Here is a 13,473-nt window from a genome sequence, read left to right on the forward strand (position 1 = left end):
CAATTAGCCTGTAACTCAATTATTGCGGTTAGGTTACCTCCCTAGTGCAAACTTTGCTCCATTTTGACTAAAGTGTTTTTTTTACTGCTAGGTCGATCTCATCTGATACCGACTTCTTGTTACAGGTCTTTACCATTTGAAGCAAAAAATATTCTGTTGCAGTAACAATAAGCTGCAAGTTAGGATTGATCAATATCATTAAGGAATTTCATTTGGCATGTGCCCTATGCCAATTTAACTTACATAATGGTAGCTACAATTCCTTTTTATTTCCACATTGATAGCTAAATCTTTAATATTGCAAAAGTTGAGATCCTCTAATGTACCACCTTTTGGCCAATGGTTAGTGAAATTGAAGCGGATGAAATGCCTAGAAGAGCTTTACGCACATAGAGTAGGTGCTTTTAAAAAATATGGGGAGATATGGCGCAATTGGCTGGACTGAGTCATTGCATCATGTTTTTATGTTTTATCTTCATTTTTGCTGTGTCAATATTTTATATCTCACTTCTAGGGACGTTTGAACTTAATGAAATACTATATATTTTTTATGCACTTTGCTGGATATCTTGTATTTAAATGAATTTATGAAACATGTTGTTTGTTTGTAATATTACTATAAACTTTTTCTAACAAATATATATACATATATATATATATATATATATATATATATATATATATATATATATATATATATATATATATATATATATATATATATCCAACAAAAACCCCTTCGTGAAGAAAGCCAGAGGACACAGCGGGGAGCTTTCGTGAACGCTTTAAAGACAGCTTTGTACGGCATGATGCATTTCGGCTCTTGCCTTCTTCAGATGCACTAGCTTAACCAGGAACACTCCTACTCACACCCTTGATATTCTCAGGTACTCCCAATCAGGGAAGGTCAGCTGGCTCCTCCTACTAATCACTGTCAGCTGCAGTTCGATGTTGAAGAACTACAGTTCTCATGATGCAGTGTCCTGGTGAGTACCGTATGTGGAGCCATAGTGTTTGATCTTAAAATGAAAGCTGTAAATCCAGGCAAGGAGTGGGGATATTGTAGATGTGAAGAACTCCCGTGAATAACAGTTCAGCATTCCCTCGGGTCCCCAATGTCCCAGCCCCAACACCAAAGTCAAACCGGGCCCTGAAACTGGGATACAGTGATCCCGCTTCCCCGTGAAGTGACGGGCTATGCCTGGCAGTGGTTGCTTGCCTGTTTTGAATCAGTGGCGGTCCTGCGATATCCGATCTCTCAGGTTAAAAACTGCAAAGATGCCAACATTCACAGGACGCTTTGTGGAACGGGTCCTCTTAATGTGCTGCTGGCAAGCACATAAACTATCCAACAAAAAAAAAAAAAATATATATATATATATATATATATAACCTACTGGCGGTTGCTAGTAGGTAGTTATAGTTAGGATATTTTTCAATGCAAAATCTCAAAATTCTATTTGGAATAACTTTGGCACCGGTTGAAGAATCTGCCTGAAAATTATCTCAAATTTGCCTCGTCGAGCTCCGGTCCTTCCCTGAAAGTTTGGGGGGGATTTGTAAAGCGGGGTCCGAGATAAAAGGGGGGTCCCAAAACGTGTTTTCCCCATGTTAATTTCCATAGGGCGGTCAAACTCACTTTTAGCCCGAACGGCTGAATGGATTTCCACCAAACTTGGCAAAATTGTGGGGACTGGTAGCCCGACGTGCCTTTGCTATGTCTCAAGATATGTGCTCCAGTGGATTTTGAGTAATTTAGGTTAAAAAAAATATATATCTATAAGCGCGCCCCGGTACGCGCAACGGGGCGTGTACCACTGAAGGACTGGGTTCTTTAAGACCCAGCGGTGCCAGGGGACAACACCTGAAACCTTCGTGGGTAACCTGCTCCGGCGTACAAATGACAGAGACACGGGACACTTCCTTCGGCGTCAAAGATTCAAGGTTCATTTGCTGCAGGGAAACACAGAGATCACGGAAGTACAACGAGTGTAGTTCAGGGAGACTGCTTCAAATTGGTTCTGTGGATCGCTCCTTTTATACACGATTTTCCCATAGGTTTGCATAGCAGACAAAGGTTTACAACCCGGTTCCCACAATTAGCCCCGAGAGGGGTCGCTTCGGTCACTTTGATACTCATAAGGTCCGGAACATAAGTGCGGAAACATTTGGCGGTTCCCAACTGTAAAAACCCATCTTCCCATCATTAGTACATTCCAATCAGCAGTAAAACAGATCGGAAAAAAGGAACAAGGACAGGTGTAGAGGAAGATGGAAACAGTGGGGAGATTGGAAAGGGTGTAAAAAGGGGAGGTATCGGGAAACACGAGCTACAGGCATCAAAGGGACACGCCTAATGAGATGCACGGCTAAGACAATAACCGGCACGGCGAGATGAGCCTCGAGCGGGGCCATCTGCCTTACAGTATCATCCCCCTCATCATAAAGACACTTACAAAGGACATGTGTCTTCCGCAAATATCTTGGGAGTCCCGGGGTCGCGAGGCGGACAACGTCCGTTCGCTGGCTACTTAAGGGCAAGAGACAAAATGGATGCCGTATCTAAGATGGAACCCGTGGGTACAGATGAAAAACCCACGTAGCAAACGAACGGTTTAAGTTAGCACAGCGAAACTGCGCACACTTACTAAACTCGTCATTTGCGGTTCGTAGATACCAGACTCGACTATATTCGTGCGAGTCGAAAACATCACTTACAATTGTCACGGAACCTCAGACGCTCCTTTTGCCCTCATGTAGGCAAGCACTAGTCGGAATCATACTCGATATTCATCAGACCATCTAGATGTTGCTGTAGCATAGCTCTATCCAACCGAGTTCCATTGGTAACAGGCGGCTGTCTCATACACGTTGTAGCACAGAGGCCACATAAGGCAGGACCGCACTGCACACAAAGGCAACACGTGAACAGGAATGCTACAACGACTCCGATGATCATCAGAATCTTCCAACCCCAAGTCGACATCAGGCCCCAAAACCACCCAAGTAGCGTCCAATCCCCTACATCCACGTGTATGGATTCGGAGATTTTATGCAACTTCGAGATGGCTTGATAGACAGTCGGAGCGTTATCAGGAATGAAAATACAGCAGCTCGAATGGATCACCTTACATACCCCACCTCGATCTGCTAAGATCACGTCTAAAACCATACGGTTTTGCAACGTCATAAGTCTATCCGCCTGAAGTTCTGTGGTGATATTACCAAGGGCACTGGCAGTAATATTAGCTGTCGATTCTACCACTCGAGTCAACTGTCTCAGGTTCCTACTATTGACCATAGGTCCCCAAAACGGGAGGAAACCCTTGAAAAAGTCTCCTGCCTCTTGACCGGCAGTATCCTCTTCGCTAATTACGCCTCTCACAACTCTAGTCTTGTGATAATCTGCATCTACAGTAAACGTCGGAGGCAGCAAGTTTGCGATAAAACATGAGCCCATGAAGTCAGAGGGCAACCATGCATACGCACGATCATGACAGACAAAGTATGTACCCTTGGCAGCCAGAAACACAGGGGACGAGACCATCGGCAGAATGTAATTTTCAGTGCAAGCACTCTCTCCAAGTCGGGCTTTCGATCTTCGACCACGACCTATTAGACAAAAATTACCAATGTGGGGTACGACCCATATCGGAGGCGAGCTTTTAAGTTGTTTTTCACTAGTGAACACACTATACTCGCCTCTACTCAGGACCCTATAGGCTTGTACCTCTTCTTCTGGAATAAGCGAGGGATCATAGATATCGCTATCTAAGTCTTCAATCGCTATAGACAAAGGTTTTTGATACGAGCTAGGACCAGAGTAGGGGGAACGTGGTTCTCGAATGGGGTGGAAGCCTAGTGCGCTTCGAAACATTGTTTGAAATGCTCGAGCAGACCCTTGGGAACTATACGGTAACACCAGATATGGGATTCCCTTATCCGTGGTATGTGGCATCAACCCACACACCCAACAATTAGTAGTGTTAACCACTAACTGATGCTGATGAAGGAGCTGAATAAAGGAATTGTTGCGGAATTCTGCACGTCTAGCCTGCTCGTGTTCAGGTAAGATATGAAAAGAATGAGGAGAAGCAGTGGAGGTGAGTTTAGGGTCAGGGTTAGGAGTAGGTATGGCAGAAGGTAAGAAGTAAGACATCGTGTAATACACCCCACCCGCCAATAATGCAGAAACAGTCAAAAGCAATACGAATATTTGGAACATAAAACATTTGGTACGACTAAGTTGTTGCAACTTGAACCTTTTCGCCTGAGCTCCTTCCAAGTCCATCAGCTTCGAAAATGCCATCCCCTACGACCGTCCGCAACGTTTCTTGACGCACTTCGTTCTGTGTAGCAGTAGTCAATCCCTAGGAGTTCCCAGGAACCGACGGTCTTTAACCTAGTGTCAAGACCTACTAACCAGAAGGAAGTACACGCGCGGCCCTACGGCCTTTGTTCACAATTATGTGTATGCAAAGTGTCTCTCAGCTGTGGAAGAAAAAACATGAGGAACGAAACTCAATGTATATATACAAAAATAATTACAATGATACGAGTGTTCAAACTGATCGTGGAAAACGGGATAATGCAATTGTCAAAGGACAGAGCAGGATCTTTTATTAGTCTTTAGTGCTGGATCGCAAAAAGTATCGGGTTTTCCCAGGACGTGTCTGTTCGTCAAACAAAGGATCCGTCGAAGAGACAGCGTTCTGTTGATCAGTTGAATGTTCTGGTCTTGAGTCTTTAGTTGACAAATGTTCAACAGTGTCTTTCTGCTGCACTGAGGATTCTCCGACAGGTTGTGCGTCGCTGAAAGGTACAAACGCCGACAATCCTTCGGTTTCAGTTGATGCAATGCCTCTCCTCACCCACGAGTCTGCCGGCAACGGAATAGGGACTTTTTTGGTATGGGTGGCATGCACCCAGTTTTTCCGACCCTCTAGACGAACTGCAGTTCTCGTGGCAAGGAGGACCAGGTAGGGTCCAGTGAATCTTGGCTCCAAGTTCTTCTTGCGCGAAAAATTGCGCGTCACCACCCAGTCTCCGGGCTGGAGCTGGTGGCCTGGACCCTCCGTCTGCGTCGGCAATGCTTCGTAAACCTGTTGGTGAATTAACCTCAGTTTAGCAGTCAAGTCATGAAGATAATCGATCAACATTGGATACTCAAGATCACAGAACACACCCGGCCTAGGGACCCCCCAAACATTTGCAGGACGACCGAACACTATTTCATAGGGACTGAGCCCTACCCGGAGTGTACAGTTGCCCTTGTTGACAATAATGCTAAGGGTAAAGCGTCAGGCCACGAAAGACCAGTCGTAGCCTGGATCTTTGCTAGCTTTAATTTAAGGGTGCCATTGTACCCTTCAACCAAACCAGCTGACTGGGGATGATTGGCGCTATGGAATTTCTGATTAATTCCAAGGCCCTTACACACACTCTTCATTACACTCCCCACAAACTCACTTCCGTTATCGGACCACACAACTCTAGGCATTCCGTACCGAGGAAAGTATTCCTTCAGTAGGATTTTCGCAGTAGACAAAGCAGTGTTGTCCTTAAGAGGGTAGGCTTCGATCCATCGGGAGAACGCGCAAACCACAACTAAAACGTATTTCAGGTTATTGCATCGCTCCATATGGATGAAGTCTAATTGGATCACCTCAAAGGGACATGAAGGGGGAGCAAAACTACCAGGAGGAGTCGGGGTTCCCTTACCAGGATTGTACAACATACATACCATACAATTCTTAACCAAGCGTTCAGCACACTTCGTGATACCATCATTCTTCCACACAGGAGACAACAACTTGCAAATACCTTTCACGCTAATATGTGCTAACCCATGTGCCATTGTCACAACAGCCAGCACATATGCATCAGGCAACATCCATCTTTTCTGATCCGATAAGTCAATCCAACAACCATTCGCATCCAACTTTCCCGTACTTTCTTTCCACTTCGCCTTTTCAGTCTCGGTGGCCTCATTCTGAATTGCTTTCACGCTCTCGATAGTGTCCTCACACATACTCGATTCTGTAGGCCACCATACCGAACTCGTCACATACATTCGAGTGCTAAGGTTCCGGGCAGTCTCCTTAGCAGTCTCATCCGCAAACGCATTACCACGACCAACATCATCCGTCACCTTACGATGCGCACTACATTTAACAATCGCCACTTGCTTAGGCAACGTAAGTGCATCCAAAAGATCATTCACAAGCTGACCATGCTGAATCTTCGTACCATGCGATGTCAGAAAACCTCTCTCTCTCCACAACCGTCCAAAACTATGTGCGACGCCAAAAGCATATTGGCTGTCGGTAAACACATTCACACGTTTCCCTTTCGCTAACACACACGCTCTGGTGAGAGCAATCAGTTCTGCAGCCTGGGCAGAATTCTGATTTAATCTTGCAGCCTCAACAACAGTATTCAACGTTACAACAGCATATGCAGTAGTCACATCGCCATTCGGTAATTTAAAACATGAACCATCCACATACAGCGTTCCATCTGGGTCTTCCAAAGGAGTGTTTTTAAGGTCCACTCGACCTTTTGTTTCCTCTTCTGTCCTCAAATAACAGTCGTGTTCTGTTATTTCATCTGACTCTGAGCTAATTGGTAACAAAGTCGCCGGATTCAGGACATTACAACGTTTTATCTGAATGTGGCTTGCCAGCAGCGTCAGCTCGTACCCAGACAATCTCGCACTCGTCAAGTGCTGGGTTTTCGTACGATTTAAAAGAGTGTCGACTGCATGCGGAACCATCACCGTAAGCATATTATCCATGACCAGTCCTGCTGATTGTCGGATGGACACCGCAGCTGCCGCTGTTGCTCTCAAACAACTCGGCAATGCTCTAGCTACCGGGTCCAAGGTCGAGGAAAAATATGCACATGGACGCTGCTTACCACCAAAAGGTTGCGTCAAAACACTCAACGCACAACCTTCTCTCTCGTGAACGTATAGTGTAAACGGCTTGCTGTAGTCAGGGGTACCTAACACAGGAGCCGAACACAACGCGTCACGTAGTTCAGAAAAACTTTTCTGACATTCTTCCGTCCATGGTAAAGGAGTTGGAACATCCTTACACGTAAGAGCTACCAATGGTTTCGCTAACAATGAAAAATTTGGAATCCATTGCCTGCAGTACGACGTGATACCTAGAAAGGCACGCACATCTCTTTGGGTTGTTGGCACAGCCATTCGTGCAATTGCTGCAATTCTCTCTGGGGTCAACCGCCTTCCCTCCTTTGACAATAAGTGACCTAGATAGGTTACTTCTTGACAACAATATTGGAGTTTAGAAGGTGACACCTTGTGATTTAACTCGCAGAGATGTTGCAGCAGCGATACCGTAGCAATTTTGCAAATGTCCTGAGTATCTGCAGCTACCAATAAATCGTCGACATATTGGATTAAGGCCGCACCAGCCGGCAACCTAAACGCATCCAGTTGACCCTTCAAGGCTTGACTGTAAATCGATGGACTTTCACAGTAGCCCTGAGGAGCGCGTTTGAACCGGAAGCTGCGTCCACCAAGAGAGAAACCGAAAAGGTCTCTGCTCTCTTCTGCAATAGGAATGCTGAAGAACGCATTCTTCAAATCAATCACCGAAAACCAAGATGCAGAAGCTGGAATCAGAGTCAGTAGTGCCGTGATGTCAGGCACAACGGGGAACTGAGGAATCACAATTTTATTCACCTCCCGTAAATCGATAACAAAACGATAAACAGGTGGTTTCAAAGGATCAGTACGTTTTAGAATGGGCAATACAGGGCTGTTGCACACGTTTCCCCGCGTCTCCTCAATAACATCTTTCTCGATCAAATCATAGATGATCGCTAACAATGCTCGTTCACCATCAAGAGAGATACGATACTGGGGAATACGTGGCAACCGCACATTAGATTTCAACTGAACAACATAAGGGGAGATGTCCAGCAGGCCCACGTCATTGGGACCTGTTGCCCACAAAGATGCAGGAAGAGAACTCAATTCCGGTGGGAGCTTATCGAGAGACAAGTACATAGGGGAGACAACCCTCTCTCCCAACGTAAGCTTTACACCCGCAGGGGAACAATACAGAGTTGCATACAAACGTTTTAGTAAATCCAGACCCAAAAGATTTTCACCACAGCCCGTGGTCAAAATCAACGGAGCTTCTAGCTCACGAGGCCCAATTGTAAGGGGCAAAGGGCGTGAAACTGGATTGCTAACGGGGGCGCCAGAGAATCCAACGGAAACATTTGTTAAGCCAGACAAAGGTGCGCCAGGGAGTTTCGAATGCTTTATGGAACTTTTCGCTGCACCAGTGTCCAACAGAAAAGGCTCAACGACGCCCGATGTAGCAACTGCGACGTAAGGCCCTCTCTGATCAACCGGAACTGATACCACTCCCTCTCCTTGTCTATGGCTGTCCTAATAATTACTGTCGTCAGTTCCCTGATCGACGTAATAATCGTCTACATTGTACTGCGCAGATCGTCCTTGCGATGATCCACGTTGATCAAAACAATTATCGGAATTTGATGAGTTATCTGAGCGATCATTCTGAGCACCACGACCTCTACCACGTGACGTTTGCTGTGAACCACCACGACCTCCTCTAGATGAATTACCACTATTACGGTCATTTAGAACAGGACAATTGAATTTGATATGACCCTCCTGTCTTCAATAGGCACATTGATTGTACCCTAACAAAGATCTTTGGAAAGAGGAGTCATTTCGGGATTGTGATCGATTCGATTGTGACTGCGATCTATTTTGTTGCGAAGCATTCTGATTCGAACGTGGGGGATAGGCCTGCTGTAACAACACTTTAGTTTTGAGTTCTTTCGTCTTTTTATCAGCACGGTCGTTCTCTTCTTTCTCTCTATTCTCATAATACTGTGCCGTAGCCAATATTTGAGCCGAGGTAGAAACGGCCCACGCACTTTCCGAATTCTTTAATTTATTGCTCAAATCGGGCAATAAGTTTGAAACGAATTTGTCCACAAACAACCGTTGACCACCCTCAGTGCTCATATCCTGACCACTATGGTCGATGAATGCCTCCTCGAACCTCGTAAAGAAGTCGGAGACACTCTCGTCCTTCTTCTGTCTACAAGCCGACAATTTATCCCAATTCACTCTCATAGCTGGCATAAGAGTTTTCATGAGCGTTATTATTCTTTGAGGAAGAGCAGTAATGAGTTGTTCAGGCTTAGCCCCACCAACTTGTCGCGTATCGGCCGCAATAAGAGCAGCCCAATCGCCACCTAATTCATTTGGATGATTCTCCTGACGAATCTTAGCCCATACCGGTTGAGGCACGACATTGCCGAACAACATGTCGATATCGGCAAGATTCATTATCGTAGCGTCTACGAGCTGCGATAATTCTTTATAGTACCCTGCAGGATTTTTGTGAGGGTCAGGCAAAGATTGCTTTACCTGTAACACTTCTGATCGTTTCCATGGGAGATGTATCCATACTCTCTGGAAATGTGGCAGAATGATAGGAATAGCATTAGCATCACCTGGCATCCATACTGGTGGAACTTCACGCATAGGAAATTGACCAGACTCATCTGGCTGTCTTTCTACATCCTCAACAAACAAGGCTTGAGGTATAGGAGTGGGACGAAAAGATAGCAACCGTTCAACAGCACGTCGAACATTGGTATCCACTATCAGTCCAGTCGAGAACTGAAGTTGCAAATCAGACAAAGCGGTCAGCACCTCGTCAGGTGCATCGGCCGAGATCTGATCACGAAGAACCTTACACATTTCTTCAAACACGAATCTTTGGGTTGGTATATTAAATTGACAAAACGTGTCGAGCACAATACGAGGTGGATTTCTAAGAGGGTGCGTCATCCAACCCATCGCCATATTATATAGCGAAGCGCGTTCCCTGTTACCTGGAAGCTGACTACGTCTCTGAGGACCATCTGAACCAGCGGACCCAAGAACAGGTCCGAGAGAATGGAAGAAGCTAGCCGCAAGAGGAGAAGTACGACTACGAGTAGAGGGAGAAGTGTAGGACACAGGACTAACAAGCGAAGGAGCAGAGACAGAAGCAACAGCAGGAGTTAACAGAGCAGGAGCAGTAGCGGGAGCAGGAGTATGTGGAAGCGGAGGAGCAGTAGGGATAGCAACAGGCAAAGGAGCAGGAACAGTCGGAAGAACGGGTGCAGGTTGAGGAACAGGTAGAGGAAGAATAGGTGGAAGAACAGGTACAGGAGGAACCACAGGAGCTGCGGTACCCTGTACATACGGAGGTGGCGACTTCATGAGATAAGACATTAAAGGATCCTCAACTGCGTCTTCCTTCTTTTCCGGCTCCGTAGGCAAAGCAGGATAGCATTTATCTATAGTCATACGCTGTAATCTATCAAACACTTCCTTTTCCTTAACCTCCTTATCACGCTGAAATTGCTCTGCTTTCTTTACAATGGTAGCAACACCATCTCTCTGATTTCGTTTAGTCTGTCTGATTTCTTTCTGTCGGGCTTCTTTACGCCACAACCGAAAGGCATCAAACATGGCCGGCCTAGACTTTTTCTCGAACAATTTAGCCTCTAGATTATCTAAGATCGGGGTCTCAAAGCTACTGTGAGGTGGCCAACTAAGGACACCGTCCTTCTTAGTATAGCGAATCCAATAATCATTAAAAGTAATCGGGCCTAGCCCATGTTTACTGTACAGTTCATAAGTCGGAGTTCCAACCGGAGGTATCGGACACGAGTCCTCCAGTCGGGAATCCACACCACAACGTCTGAAACAACTAAACAAAGTACTACGACCAGGCATCTTGCACACTAGTCGAGTTTCACAAACTTCAAGGGTTACGGGATTTACCAAGTCCCAGCAAAGAGCAAAAACCCTCGGTTTTTTGGCGGCTGCAGTCGTCAAACAACACAACAAAGTACCAAGAACTACAAATGCAATGGAACCATGCAACCACTAAGCGACCACAACCAAGGACTCTGGGAGCGACCCACAAATACTTAACTCAAAGATCGATGGCGTCACCAGGAAGGCCCGTCAATCGTCTCGCTCTACCAAGGTCTACGCCAGGCGCCAAAACAGGTCTACAGTCAGGGCAGCAGTCCGTCGCAGCCGTCAGGAGGCGGGAATCTTCGCGGGAAAAGTCTTCGGGCCACTTGTTTCGACAACAGGATCGATGAAGCGGAGTGCACCTTATCTCGGAGATTTCACACGAAGTTCCTCACGATCGTCGGGCTTGGACCGGTACCACTGATGCAGCCCCACGTTGGGCGCCAACTGAAGGACTGGGTTCTTTAAGACCCAGCGGTGCCAGGGGACAACACCTGAAACCTTCGTGGGTAACCTGCGTACGAATGACAGAGACACGGGACACTTCCTTCGGCGTCAAAGATTCAAGGTTTATTTGCTGCAGGGAAACACAGAGATCACGGAAGTACAACGAGTGTAGTTCAGGGAGACTGCTTCAAATTGGTTCTGTGGATCGCTCCTTTTATACACGATTTTCCCATAGGTTTGCATAGCAGACAAAGGTTTACAACCCGGTTCCCACAATTAGCCCCGAGAGGGGTCGCTTCGGTCACTTTGATACTCATAAGGTCCGGAACATAAGTGCGGAAACATTTGGCGGTTCCCAACTGTAAAAACCCATCTTCCCATCATTAGTACATTCCAATCAGCAGTAAAACAGATCGGAAAAAAGGAACAAGGACAGGTGTAGAGGAAGATGGAAACAGTGGGGAGATTGGAAAGGGTGTAAAAAGGGGAGGTATCGGGAAACACGAGCTACAGGCATCAAAGGGACGTGCCTAATGAGATGCACGGCTAAGACAATAACCGGCACGGCGAGATGAGCCTCGAGCGGGGCCATCTGCCTTACAGTATCATCCCCCTCATCATAAAGACACTTACAAAGGACATGTGTCTTCCGCAAATATCTTGGGAGTCCCGGGGTCGCGAAGCGGACAACGTCCGTTCGCTGGCTACTTGAGGGCAAGAGACAAAATGGATGCCGTATCTAAGATGGAACCCGTGGGTACAGATGAAAAACCCACGTAGCAAACGAACGGTTTAAGTTAGCACAGCGAAACTGCGCACACTTACTAAACTCGTCATTTGCGGTTCGTAGATACCAGACTCGACTATATTCGTGCGAGTCGAAAACATCACTTACAATTGTCACGGAACCTCACCGGGCGCGTACGCGACTTGCGTGCGGAAAGCTGATTGGCTCTCGGGTGTCTGTAAACATTCGAAACAGTCCGGAGCGGCCGCCATCTTGTGTCTCGGTAGGATCAAGACACAAGAGGTGGCCAAAACAAAGGCGGAAATGACCATAAGGGGGCAGGGATAGACCCCCCCTGACCCCCTAGGTTTGATGTGGGGTCTATAAAAGGGGGGAGCGCCCGGTACGCGCACCGGGGAGTGGGCTGGGGAGCGTACCGGGGAGCGTACCATGGGGAAAAAAGAATGACAGACTTTTCAAAAATTGTATGTTTATTAATTGTTCTTTTTTTTTTTTTTTTTTATTAAGTACCAACATGTAGGTACCAATGCAGAGTCTAAAATGTAATATACACCGTCTCCTTTGTAGATATCTTGCATGTTGTTACAGAAGTTATTATGGTATATGGAATTCATACCATAGTCTGTCAGGAAAGCAGAAACAACATGGAGGCAGGAGATGATAAAGAGATGTTAAATACACATTGGAGATAATATAGTGGGAGAAAGGAAGTAACTATGAGCAAACTTACTATGTAACACAAAAAAGTTGCACAGTATACTTTAAGTCTCACTTTATATTATAAACATTTTGGAACTACTTGATGAATTACATATAAAAATGAATAATGTCTCGAACAATTTTTGATTATTAAATATTAATTTATTCTTCTGATTCTTTTTCATAATTTAATAAAACTTATAACAATATATTGTCTGGAATGTCCTCATTTTCATTCTGTCATTCCATTGATTTCACACACTGAACTAATTCATGGTCCAGAGAGACTCATCCATAAAATCAAAGTTATCATTCTCAGCAATTTTTTCTTCAGGGTTGTTGTCCAAACAATTTCAAAAGAAATATCCTGTTCTCCCTCCATTTTGTTGCTGCAAATTGCATACAAAATAAATATATCAGTAGAGATAGGGCACTGTTGGGTTTAAGTTCAGACAGGTAGTTTGGATTTTTTAACAGTGAAGTTATCTTTGGGCAGTGTATGGTATCAGGCTGGAATTTGAAATATAAAAAAGTGTATGTGATAAAGCCTAAGTAAATTTATAATTATACAAGAGAAGCCTAACTCAATCCATAACTATAACAGAGAAGCCTATCTCAATCTATAACTATTACAGAGGGATAGTATATAACTATCAGAATATTTTTTCGCAAATTAACTTAAAGTACACAACATACTTCACTTTCCAAAATAACAACTTACCTTTGAGAAAGCAGTTGAAGTTCT

This window comes from Lissotriton vulgaris, chromosome 4_1 (assembly GCF_964263255.1).
Source record: "Lissotriton vulgaris chromosome 4_1, aLisVul1.2, whole genome shotgun sequence".
Taxonomy (NCBI): Eukaryota; Metazoa; Chordata; class Amphibia; order Caudata; family Salamandridae; genus Lissotriton; species Lissotriton vulgaris.